The sequence below is a fragment of the Crotalus tigris genome, unplaced genomic scaffold, assembly GCF_016545835.1.
Source record: "Crotalus tigris isolate CLP2741 ecotype Arizona unplaced genomic scaffold, ASM1654583v1 scf7180000024464.508515016:1373766, whole genome shotgun sequence".
Classification (NCBI taxonomy): Eukaryota; Metazoa; Chordata; class Lepidosauria; order Squamata; family Viperidae; genus Crotalus; species Crotalus tigris.
Window position 1 is genome coordinate 1168359 of NW_024100635.1, and position 12224 is coordinate 1180582.

The following is a 12224-nucleotide window of genomic DNA, read 5'->3' on the forward strand; positions in this document are numbered from 1 at the left end:
AATTTCTGTGTCTTGTCCATGTTCCTGTTCAAAACTTCCAATGTCAATATAAATAGCAATGGGGGACTTCCGGTGGCGACGGCCACGCCGACGGCGGCTTTTTTCAGCCGTCCACCCTGGGATGTGTCAAAGCCAGCTGAGACAGCGAGCAACAGCTGTCTCACGGCTTGGAACCTCTCTCCCCGGGCGAAGGGGAGTAGGTGAGCTTTCCTCAGATAGTGGTAGAGCTCCCTGAGACCCCAAAGCTTTTTTTTTGGGTGTCGGAGGGTGAGAGCTCCCACGGAGTTTGGGGTGTCCTCCACATTCCAAGATGCCTTTGCCCTGATTTTATCCAAGGCAAAGCTAGATGCTGCTTCCACATCTGCACTTAAAATGAATTTGTGAGTAAAATTCAAAGCAGACAATGCTGACCAGGAGAGATTAATATGGTGATTATTCTGAGACTTTAACTCTGGAAAGAATTTATTTTTTTCCTTTTTTTTCAATTAAGAGTGGTGAAAAATGGTGCTGAAATGTTGATTCTTTGAGTGAAAGGACTGGAACTATTTGAAACAATGTAACAGATTTTGTATTTATATAAAATGCAAGAATTTTCTTTTTTCTTTTAAGGGGGCTTTTGTCTTTTTTCCTCCCCCTTTTGGTATTTGTTGATTTTATAAGATTTTAGCAGATTTTTTAACAAGTGGTCTTAAAAATAAAATGGCTTCAAAGTGTCTCGGAGTTTCTATTGTTTCTAAAGCCTCGATCTTCCCGGAAATGCAGGCAGCCCAGCAAGTTAAGTTTAAGTTACCACCACCTTTTCCATCGTTACCAGCATGTATACTTAAAGATTTACAGGATGCCTTGGGAAATAAGGTACAACAAATTAAACAAGAGATGGAGGAATTTCTTGAAAATAAAATTAGGGAACTGTGAGAGGACATTTGCATCTGTGTTTCAAAAGTTTGTTGATGATATAAATCGACTGGATGATCGTATTGATGATGTTGTGGAAAATTTTGAAAAACTGAAAGATCGAATTGATAAATAATACAGGATGAAATTACTATATTACAATATAGAGACATGGAATTTGCTTTAAGAATAAGGGGAATGAAGGAAAACATGCAAGAGGATTTGAGACAAATGGTGGTAAAAGCTTTCATTTTGGGGGCTGAGCCTGAAGAAATACTGAGAGAGACGGAAAAAGTTTTTAGGGCTATTCAAGGGTTGTGAGGCAGAGGAATTTGCCACGAGACATAGTTATTTATTTTTCTAGGAGATCACTTCATAATGAAATTTTACAGGCTTTTTATAAGCAGAGATTTCAAATTCCAACTCAAGATGTTATAATTTTAAAAGAAATACCTTCAAACATTCTTAGAAAAAGAAAGGATTTTGCTTTTTTGGCTGATGAGTTCAAAAAACGACAGGTCCGGTTCAGATGGGAGATACCGGCTGGAATAGCAGTGAATTATGCGGGGATATATCATAGACTGAATACAATTTCAAAGGCAAAAGATTTTTACACTTCTTTTTTGAAGGCGGGCTCTCCATCATCTTTGCGCCCTGAGATTATAGAAGAAAAGTTGGAAGGGCAGCCGGTTGATGTAGGAGACATACAAGCTGAACCTCTGCAGCAATCTCACACAGACAGACACACACACACACACACACACACACACACACACACATACATACATACAATACTACACATCAACACAAAGCACCACCAGACTTTGTCTGACAGGATTGAACTTAACAGCCACATGAAGTTTCAAAACATTTCAATTATTCAAAACACATTGCAGAGGAGTACATTTTGAGTTAATTTATGTCTTTAAATTACTCTGACGATTCCCCTTATTATCTTTTTTCTACTTCAAGATAGTTCTGCTGGTATTTTCCTTGTGGGATGTATGATGGCTGGGAAGAAGCAACAGAATTAGCCTCTTCAGAAGAAGCTGGAAATCCAATTAAAGATGCTTTATGAGGAATAAATTTTACTTGGTTGTAATCAGAAGGGGGGCTGGTAGTTAATTGCTGCCCTTCTGAAGCATCTGAACCACATTTTTCAAATCTTGATGGCACTGAATACCATCGATGTCTGTACTGGAGCCCAAGGTTCAAAATATAAAGTATGCCCTATCTTTTAGCCTAAGCGTCCGGTGCTCAGAATTCCAAGGGCAATGTTTCCCTACCTCAGCCGCCAGCTTCCTTATGTCTGCCTCAGGCTCTAGCAGGAATCTGAGTTCCTGTGCCTGTACGTGTAGCAGAAATCTGATTTCCTGTGCCTGTTTCTGCTGGTGCTGAGATAACTTGCAACCCATACTTACCACTGAGGGGTCCCATAGGATGAAAGTGCACTTAGGGGTCTATTCCAGACAATGGTAAGTATGTTGGTTGTCGCTCTTCCCCGGAGGGGGTTCCCAAAAGTCCCTGTTCAGGTTGCCAGCTGTAGTAATCAGTGCTCAGTCATTGTAGGGTGCAAATATGGCTGCCCGTACACAGCATTTATTGCCTTTTATACAGTATTACAAGCAGCAAAAATTTTACATGGCAATAGCATTTCATTGGTTAAACTCCTTACCAATCTTTGAGAATATAGAAGCCAGAGGACCAAAACAGGGAGCTGTTGGCAATAACATCTTGTTGGTGTGAGTTAGCTGATATCAGGTAGTCATTGCACCAGCCTGCATAGTTTCACATCGCCATGGTGATGTGAAGGGATGAGATAGATCTAGAGTAGAAGAGGCACACAGGCTTTGTAGGGGCAGTTTTCTGCACACAACCACTGCCTGGCCCCCACCTCTACAATTTCTTCTTTACTCCTGTACAACTCAGCTTCATTGGATTATGGTCAGCCCAAATATTGGGTTCTATCTCAACGTCATGTATATTAGTTCTTAATTTAGGGGACATCCATATCATATCAATTCTAGACCATGATTTGTGTCTATTTAAATAAAATGTATACTGAGTCTTTTGGGGGTTCATTTCTCTCCAGACATTCTATACGCAGATTTCTTCTGCCATTTTAAGAAACCGTTTAGGTAATCTCTTTCTTCCTTTTTTCCCAGGTTCATGGAAGGAGCCACACAAGACAAAAGCCATAAAAGCACTCCTAGTGCAGTAAATGCTTTAGTGAGCATGGCAACGTGGTGATACATCAGAGGATTCACAGCAGGGAGAAAACCTATGACTGTATTGATTGTGTGAAAGTTTCATTAGAAATTCCCATGTCATGAGACACCAGAGGACTTACACAGGAGAGAAACCCTTTGAATGTCCTGATTGTGGGAAAAGTTTCAGTAAGAATTCCAACCTTGTGAGACACCAGAGGACTCACACAGGAGAGAAACCCTTTAAATGTCTTGAATGTGGGAAAAGTTTCAGTGAGAATTCCAGCCTTGTGACACACCAGAGGACTCACACAGGGGAGAAGCCCTTTGAATGTGCTGATTGTGGGAAAGGTTTCAGTGAGAATTCCAGCCTTGTGAAACACCGGAGGACTCTCACAGGAGAGAAACCCTTTGAATGTCCTGATTGTGGGAAAAGTTTCAGTAAGAATTCCAGCCTTGTGAGACACCAGAGGACTCACACAGGAGAGAAGCCCTTTGAATGTGCTGATTGTGGGAAAGGTTTCAGTGAGAATTCCAGCCTTATGAAACACCGGAGGACTCACACAGGAGAGAAACCCTTTGAATGTCCTATCTGTGGGAAAGGTTTCAGTACTAAATCCAGCCTGGTGATACACCAGAGGACTCACACAGGAGAGAAACTGTTTGAATGTCCTGATTGTGGGAAAAGTTTCAGTGAGAATTGCAACCTCTTGAAACACCAAAGGACTCACACAGGAGAGAAACCCTTTGAATGTCCTGATTGTGGGAAAAGTTTCAGTAAGAATTCCAGCCTTGTGAGACACCAGAGGATTCACACAGGAGAGAAACCCTTTGAATGTCCTATCTGTGGGAAAAGTTTCAGTCACAAGTCCAACCTTGTGATACACCAGAGGACTCACACAGGAGAGAAACCCTTTGAATGTCCTGATTGTGGGAAAAGTTTCAGTTATAATTCCAGCCTTGTGGTACACCGGAGGATTCACACAGGAGAGAAACCCTTTAAATGTCTTGAATGTGGGAAAAGTTTCAGTGAGAATTCCAGCCTTGTGACACACCAGAGGACTCACACAGGGGAGAAGCCCTTTGAATGTGCTGATTGTGGGAAAGGTTTCAGTGAGAATTCCAGTCTTGTGAAACACCGGAGGACTCACACAGGAGAGAAACCCTTTGAATGTCCTATCTGTGGGAAACGTTTCAGTGAGAATTCCACCCTTGTGATACACCGGAGGACTCACACAGGAGAGAAACCTTTTGAATGTCCTATCTGTGGGAAAGGTTTCAGTACTAAATCCAGCCTGGTGATACACCAGAGGACTCACACAGGAGAGAAACTGTTTGAATGTCCTGATTGTGGGAAAAGTTTCAGTGAGAATTGCAACCTCTTGAAACACCAAAGGACTCACACAGGAGAGAAACCCTTTGAATGCCCTGATTGTGGGAAAAGTTTCAGTCGGAATTACAATCTAGTGACACACCAAAAGACTCACACAGGAGAGAAACCCTTTGAATGTTTTGATTGTGGAAAAAGTTTCAGTGAGAATTCCAGCCTTGTGAAACACCAGAGGATTCACACAGGAGAGAAACCCTTTGAATGTCTTGACTGTGGGAAAAGTTTCACTCTCAATTACAACCTGGTGAGACACCAGAGGATTCACACAGGAGAGAAACCCTTCGAATGTCCTGATTGTGGGAAACGTTTCAGTCAGAATTACAACCTAGTGACACACCAAAGGACTCAACACAGGAGAGAAACCCTTTGATTGTGGGAGACGTTTTAGTCAGAATTTCCACCTGGTAAAACACCAGAGGATTCACACAGGGGAGAAATCTTTCAAATGTCCAGTCTGTGAACGTTACTTCACTCATAAATCATGTCTTATTGCACACAAGGAAATCCACATGAGGCAAAATTCTAAAAGAATTTAGAAAAGGCTTGAAATTCATTTGTGATCTCCCATTGAAACTTTAGGTGAGAAATTGACTATCTGAATTGTGTTCTGAATCTGTTTATTCAAACGTGTCTCAGGACTAGACTTGTAAATGGAGAGAAAAGGAAAATGGAAAAAGGCCAACTGCCAAATTCTGGTTAGCAGTAGCAGCTACTGGATATTTCCTTTTGTAGAAGTTGTGGATTTCCTCAAAAAGGCTTCTGAGTGGTAGTTTTTATATTGATTATATAATTCCCATATGTGGAGTTTCAGGTCTTCTACCTTTGTTTCCTCCAGATTTTGAGGCCCCGAATTTTGCGGCCCAGCCAGCTTAGAAAAGGTCCTTAAGATATAACTGCCATGGGCCTTGCAATTATGGCTGCATGTTGTAACGGCCATTAATTACCCTGATCTCTCTGATTTATCCATTAATTGAATGTGTCAGTCACTATGTGGAAAACTGGCTACCTCAGGGTTGGGGAAAAACTCTTTGAGGAATATTAAACTTACTAACGCAGCTTCATACAAAGAAGATTTATATAAAATGTTTTATAGATGGCACATGACACCAGTTAGATTAGCGAAAATGTTTAAAAATGTACTGAATACCTGTTGGAAATGTAAACAAAAACCAGGTACCTACTATCATGTCTAGTGGACATGTCCTAATGCAAAGAAATTTTGGTTTAAGGTCCATATATGGCTGGAAAAGATTACTAAAATACAGATAGAATTTAAGCTGGAATTGTTTTTGCTACCAGTATTCCAAGTGTGGCCTTACCAAGGCATTGTAGAGTGGCATTAATACTTCACGTGATCTTGATTCTATCCCTCTGTTAATGCAGCCTAGCACTGTGTTGGCCTTTTTTGGCAGCTGCAGCACACTACTGGCTCATATTTAGGTGATTGTCTACTAGGATTCCGAGGTCCCTCTCACAGTTACTATTATTGAGCATTGTGCCACCTATGCTGTACTTATACATTTGGTTTTTCTTGCCTAAATGTAGAACCTTGCTTTTTTCATCATTGAATTTCATTTTGTTAGTTAGTGCCCAGTGTTCAAGTCTGTCCAGATCCTTCTGTATCTTAAGCCTGTCTTCTGGAGTGTTGGCTATTCCTGCCAGCTTGGTGTCGTCTGCAAATTTGATGAGTTCCCCATCTATCCATCCAAATCGTTGATGAAGATGTTGAAGAGCACTGGGCCCAGAACAGAGCCCTGGGGCACCCCACTACACACTTCCCTCCATATAGATGCAGTTCCATTGAGGACCACTCGCTGAGTACGGCCGGTCAGCCAGCTACGGATCCATCTGGTGGTGGTTCTGTCTACCCCACATTTTTCTATCTTGTCAAGTAGTAGGTTGTGATCTACTTTATCAAATGCCTTACTGAAGTCCAAGTAAATTATGTCCACAGCATTCCTCTGATCCACTAATTTTGTCACTTGGTCAAAGAATGCAATAAGATTTGTCTGGCATGATCTATTTTTGACAAACCCATGTTGGCTTTTAGTAATGACTTTGTTTGCCTCTAGGTGTTCGAGTTAATTCAGATGAGACTGAGAGAAGGAGGGGAAAGTGCACGGAAGGGAATGGAAGTGAATCTTTGCCCTCCAGGTTAATTAGAAGATGTGAATCATGACCCCAAAATAGGGGAGGGGAAATGCCTGGAATGTTATGTAAAAAGGAAGGGAAATTCAGATCTTGGCATCCTCCATACTGTGCTGACACTCCATTACACTAATAAAGGCTTTTTAGGTTAAACAATGCCTGACAGTTCTTTGAAGTGTTTCATTAGTCAGACACATGACATAGTATTTGCCCAATTTTGGAAAGATGAAAACTTACCACCTGACCAGACTATAATCACGAAAATTTTAGAATGTGCAGAAATGGATAGATTCAATTTACTTTAAAACATGGGAAAATTTTTATCAATGGTTAGCAGTACGATAGAATGAGAAAGGATTGTGAAATTTAATAGGATGAATGATATTTACTGACTAGGCTTTACTCTTTTTTTTTTAATTGAAAAGTTTTACAAAAAATTACAAAATATATCCCAAACCCGCTCACCCTCCTCCCCCCCTTCCCCCACTTCCCAGAGCTGAATACAAGGTAATAAATATAATAATCATAATCTAGCTAACATTAACCAACTATATAGATAAACAAATGTAATACACTTTAACTCTCTTTTACATAAAATTTCCACTATACTAAATTATTAATAATGATAGTAATAATAATAATAATATTCTAAAATTTATTCATAAAATAAATGGAACTTTTCAGTCCCATATTTATTCTGAATATAATCTATCCATTTTCTCCAAACCAAAATGTATCTTTCTTGTGAATAATCCTTCAAATAAGCATTTCTGCTAAGTTTGACACTTTAAGCGTCCATTCTTCTATAGTAGGCAAACTTTCCTTCTTCCAATATTGCCCTACCAGCAGCCGACTAGGATTTACTCTTATGATCATTATTATTATTAGTGATTATAATTATTTAACATATTAATTACTTTATTTTTATGATTATTGTTACTTTCTATTACTACAACTGTTCAGTATTGTATTAACTATTGTTATTTAATATTTATACCCAGACAATAATCTGCTTGCTAAAGCTTTGAATTATTGTAGAGGGCAATCCCATTATTGTATCTACACCTATCCCTATCCCAACAAGAAGTGATAGTACCAATTTACACCACGCTGGTGAGTCCACATTTAGAATAGTACACCCCATTCTAGTCCCATGATTCAACACATGTTGAGGCCCTGGAAAATGTGCAGAGAAGAAGAAAGATCATAAATGGTCTGGACTCTAAATGACAGTTGAGAAAGCTAGTTATGTCTAGGCCATGGAAGAGAAGGATTGGGGGGGCATGATAGCTATCTTCCACTACTTGTGGGGCTGTCACGAAGAGGAGATCAGCTTATTCTCTACGGCAGGGCTTATCAACCGGTGGTACGCGTACCACTTGTGGTACGCGACCACCTGGCTGGTGGTACGCGGCGTCGCCTTCCTCCCCCTCCTTGCTACTTTCCACCTCACTTGTTTGTGGAAAATATGCTGCTTGGCGGCAACCTGCACGAACTTTACTGAATGTGCCCTGCAGGAGGCGCGTGAAGAGCGCAGGCGCAGAGCAAGGCCCCACCCTCCCCAGGGGCTCATTGTGCAGCAACTGGTTAGACTTCTTGTGCACTCAGATCAGCGAAGGGGAGGCCGCTGCAGCGTCGAACTCCTGCGCCTGTCAGCTGGTGACCCCCGAACTTGCGCTTGTCAGTTGGGAGGTCTGGCCCCGGCGCCGGGCACCACTCTCCTTTGCTACACCACACGTCCTCAACCCCTCTCCCAGCCCATTCATGTCGAGCCTGCCTGGGCTTGACAGGGAGAGAGGAAAGGAAGAAGGAAGGGACTCCTTCTTGCATAAGGTTCAAAGCATGATCAGCTTCCCAAGGGCACCACAATCCCAATTCACATATTTCTGCCGTACCTCCTCAGTGTTCCCAGGAACGGAGGGGGGGGGGGAGAAAACTTGGCTAGGCTAGGCAAAGAAAAGCCACAGAGCCGCGAACTCAGATTGCAGGCAGGATGGGGAAGGGGGTGAACAAGAGGAAGAGGATTGGGAGAGAGGAAAGCTTGTCCTCGCCTCTCCCAAGAACCTCCTGTGCCACCTCACAGGAACACCTGGTTTCAGATTTACGCCGCAAAAGTTTTTCTTGCAGAGGAGAGAGGAAAAACAATTGCAGAACACGCGGAAATCCCTTGCAAGGCACCATGTACCTTGGTGCTTATTTCCTAATGCTTCCTCCCATTTTCTGCTCCACCCCGAATTCGTCGCCCTTCTACTCTCCTTATGCAGCCATCTCTATGATCTTAATACAGCCCTCAGTCTGTCTCGCTTTCAACACCCCCTAAAATTCTCCATTCAGGCAGGCTTCCAGAATTCGGCTGGCAGGATGCAGGTAACCCCTCCCCGCTATCCTGCCCCTTCCCACGGCACCGCGCCACTCCGCATCCAGCGCCTCCGTATCTCAAGCCTCCATGGCACAGAACTGCTGGGGTTATGCTTGGGTGGAAGATTTTTTTTCTTTTACAGATGGAGCGAGTGGGCCTGATATTCGTGGGCAGGCAGGACCCCACCCGCCGAGCCACCACCTCCCCATCGCCCTCCACGCCAGCTGGTTCAGTTGCCAGACCTCCCAGCTGACGGACGCACGTCCGGAGGTCGCCAGCTGACAAGTGGAGTTCTGCGCTGCAGTGGCCTCCCCTTCATCCTCCCCTTCATCCTCCGCACCGGCCAAAGCGTTGCCTGATGTTCCAGCTGATGGGCACAGGTCTGGGGGTCACCGGCTGAAGGCACAGGAGTTTGGCGCCGCGGTGGCCTCCCAGCTGCCTCCTTCTTCGGCCGGAGCAGTTGCCAGTGCTTGCATGGCCCTCAAGGGCTGCTGACGTGCTCCCCGCAGCCAGCAACCATGCAAGCCCTTGGCAACTGCTCCAGACGAAGAAGCAGGCAGCTGGGAGGCTGCTGCTGTGCCTACCTCCTGCGCCCGTCAGCTGGCGACCCCTGAACCTGCGCCCATCAGCTGGAACTTCAGGAAATGCTTTGGCCGGTGCGGAGGACGAAGGGGAGGCACAGAACTCTAGCCATCAGCTGGCGACCCCTGGACCAGCACCTGTCAGCAGGGAGGTCTGGCGCACAGAGCCAGCTGGCGTGGAGGGCGATGGGGAGGCGGCGGCTTGGCGGGCAGAGTCCTGTCTGCCCGTGAATGTCGGCCCCACCCCCCCCATCTGTAAAAGAAAAAGTATTCTTCCCAAGCATAACTTTTAAGGATTTTAAGGATCTTTGTGAGGGAGAGAAAGAGGGAAAGAGAAATAGAGAGAGGGAGAGAGAAAAAGGAGAGAAAGAAGGAGGGAGAGGGAGAAAAAGAGGGAGAGAGAAAGGGAGACGGAGAGAAAAAGAAAGGGAGACGGAGAGAAAGGGAGAAAGAAACACAGCGAGGGAGAAAGAAAGGGAGAGAGAGAAAAAGGGAGAGAAAAAAAGAAGGAGAGAGATTAAATTAGTAACATGGTTGTTCAGTGAATCTGGTCTCCCCACTAACTTTGCTTGTCACAAGGTTGCAAAAGGTGATCACATAACCCTGGAACAATGTGACCATCATAAATAAGAATCGGTTGCCAAGCATCCGAATGTAAATCACGTGACCCTGGGGATGCTGCAATGGTTATAAGTGTGAAAAATGATCATAAGTCACTTTTTCCAGTGCCGTTGTAACTTTGAACAGTCATCAAGCAAACTGTTGTAAGTTGAGGACTACCTGTACTTTATCACTTTTTTCCATTTTTTTTTTTTTGTCATCAAGCTTTTGACACCTTGCTGGGTGACTGGTGGTACTCGAATTCTAAAAGTGGTACAATCGGTAAAAAGGTTGAAAAGCCCTGTTCTAGAGCAACAGAAGGCAGAACAAGAAGTTCATGGATGGAAGGTTGTCAAAGGAAGATCCAATCTAGAAGTAAGGAGAAATTTTCTGTCAGTGAGTGCAATTGATCAGTGGAATAGCTGGCGTCCTGGCATTGTGGATGTTCCATCACTGGAGGTTTTCCAGAATAGACCGGACAGTCATTTGACTGGGGTTATATAAGGCTCCTGTCTTGAGCAGCGGGTTGGACTAGACCACTGAGGTGCTTTCCCACCCTATGATGCTGTGATTCTAGATTTAGAGGCAGCTTAGAAAACAGGTACAGAGCAGCCACATGAAATTGCTTCTGATAAGGGGCCTTTTTAAAGAAAAAATGTTAGGCAAATTAAGATAGAATACAAACTCGAAAGAAAAAAGACAAACATTGCAACAACAACAAGGATGGGCAAAACATTTAAAAAAAGGGAAATGTGCATTAAGAAAGAGAAAAGACAAAAAAGATTTCCATTTAGTAAATCAGTTGAATGTTGATAAACATAGTGTAACAATATTAGTTTCCTACCCTTGCAAAGCAGGCCCAAAATTTGTGAATTTCTACCTCTAGGTGGAACCAATTTGACCTTAATCTACTCTGTATAAAGGCAAAGTGCTGAACAGATGAACCAACAGTAAAGTTAAACATCAAAGCCCTCTCTTAACCATCTATTGTATTTAACTACAATGGCTTGTTATTTACGGTAAGTCACCCCAATCATTGTCTCTGTGCATCGAGTCTGTTTAACTCCAAATCTTTGGAATCCACATCCCCTTCAGCCTTCTCCAACCAGCCCGCAGTTTCCATCCATGGTCAGGCGGCTTCTGAGAAGTGGCTGTGCTCCCAGTCGCAGCTTCTTGGGAAGAGCTCAGCTCAGCTCACAAAGTCACCTGCGTCCATTTGGGCAGAGCCACCCATTCATGTGCGCTCATAGGATCATATGAAAAAGAGTTCCATGGTTTTTATATATCAGGACATAGTAAAGTCATCTGGTCCTTAACAGTTCTTAATAATAGATTAAATAAACCTCAGAGGAAAAACAACAACACATGACCTATTATATACCATGTCATCATTTTCATTTAAAAGAAAGTCAATTTTTTCTTTAAGGTTTTCCAGGAATGCCTACAAGTAATGAGAGAAACAATATGTGGAGCAATGAACTGATATTAAAGTCTGCAGATGAATCATCCTGAATTTAGAAAAAACCAAAGAATTGTATATTTGTTCATTTCACTAACAGAATTCAGAGGACTGGTTACAATTTTTTTCTAGTGGATCATATTATAGGTAGGTAGGCAGGCTGTCTGGGGGCGGGACATTTACGCCATAAATTACAGCACACTAGACAGGAAGTTCTTTGTATGCCATCTTTAATTCCTGGATGAAAAGAGTATCAATAAAATATACCTTGCGGTTCTTTTATTCCAGATTCCTCCATGCAACAGAGCTCAGATCCAATAGTTGAAATGGCCACTAATCCCAACAAGAACCTAAGAGATGTACATAAAAACGGCAGTGCAGGGTGTCCCTCTAAAAAGGTTAGCCTGGTGATCAGTCTGCTGTGTGCTTTTCTGGGATATTCTATTCTTCCCTTTTGTTTTCTTTTTAAAAATGTATTTTAGAAATATTTCTTCTACCATATATTCACAATCATCCCCTCTTTCATAGCCCCCATTTTCGAGGCCCTGCTGCATATTTTTCTCCCTGTGACCTAATGGAGACTCCT

At 43.0% G+C, this 12224-nt stretch overlaps 1 pseudogene; it reads left to right on the top strand.

Annotated features, from left to right (window-relative positions):
* LOC120303354 overlaps positions 1–12224 on the top strand; it is a 66153-nt pseudogene that overhangs the window by 39926 nt on the left and 14003 nt on the right.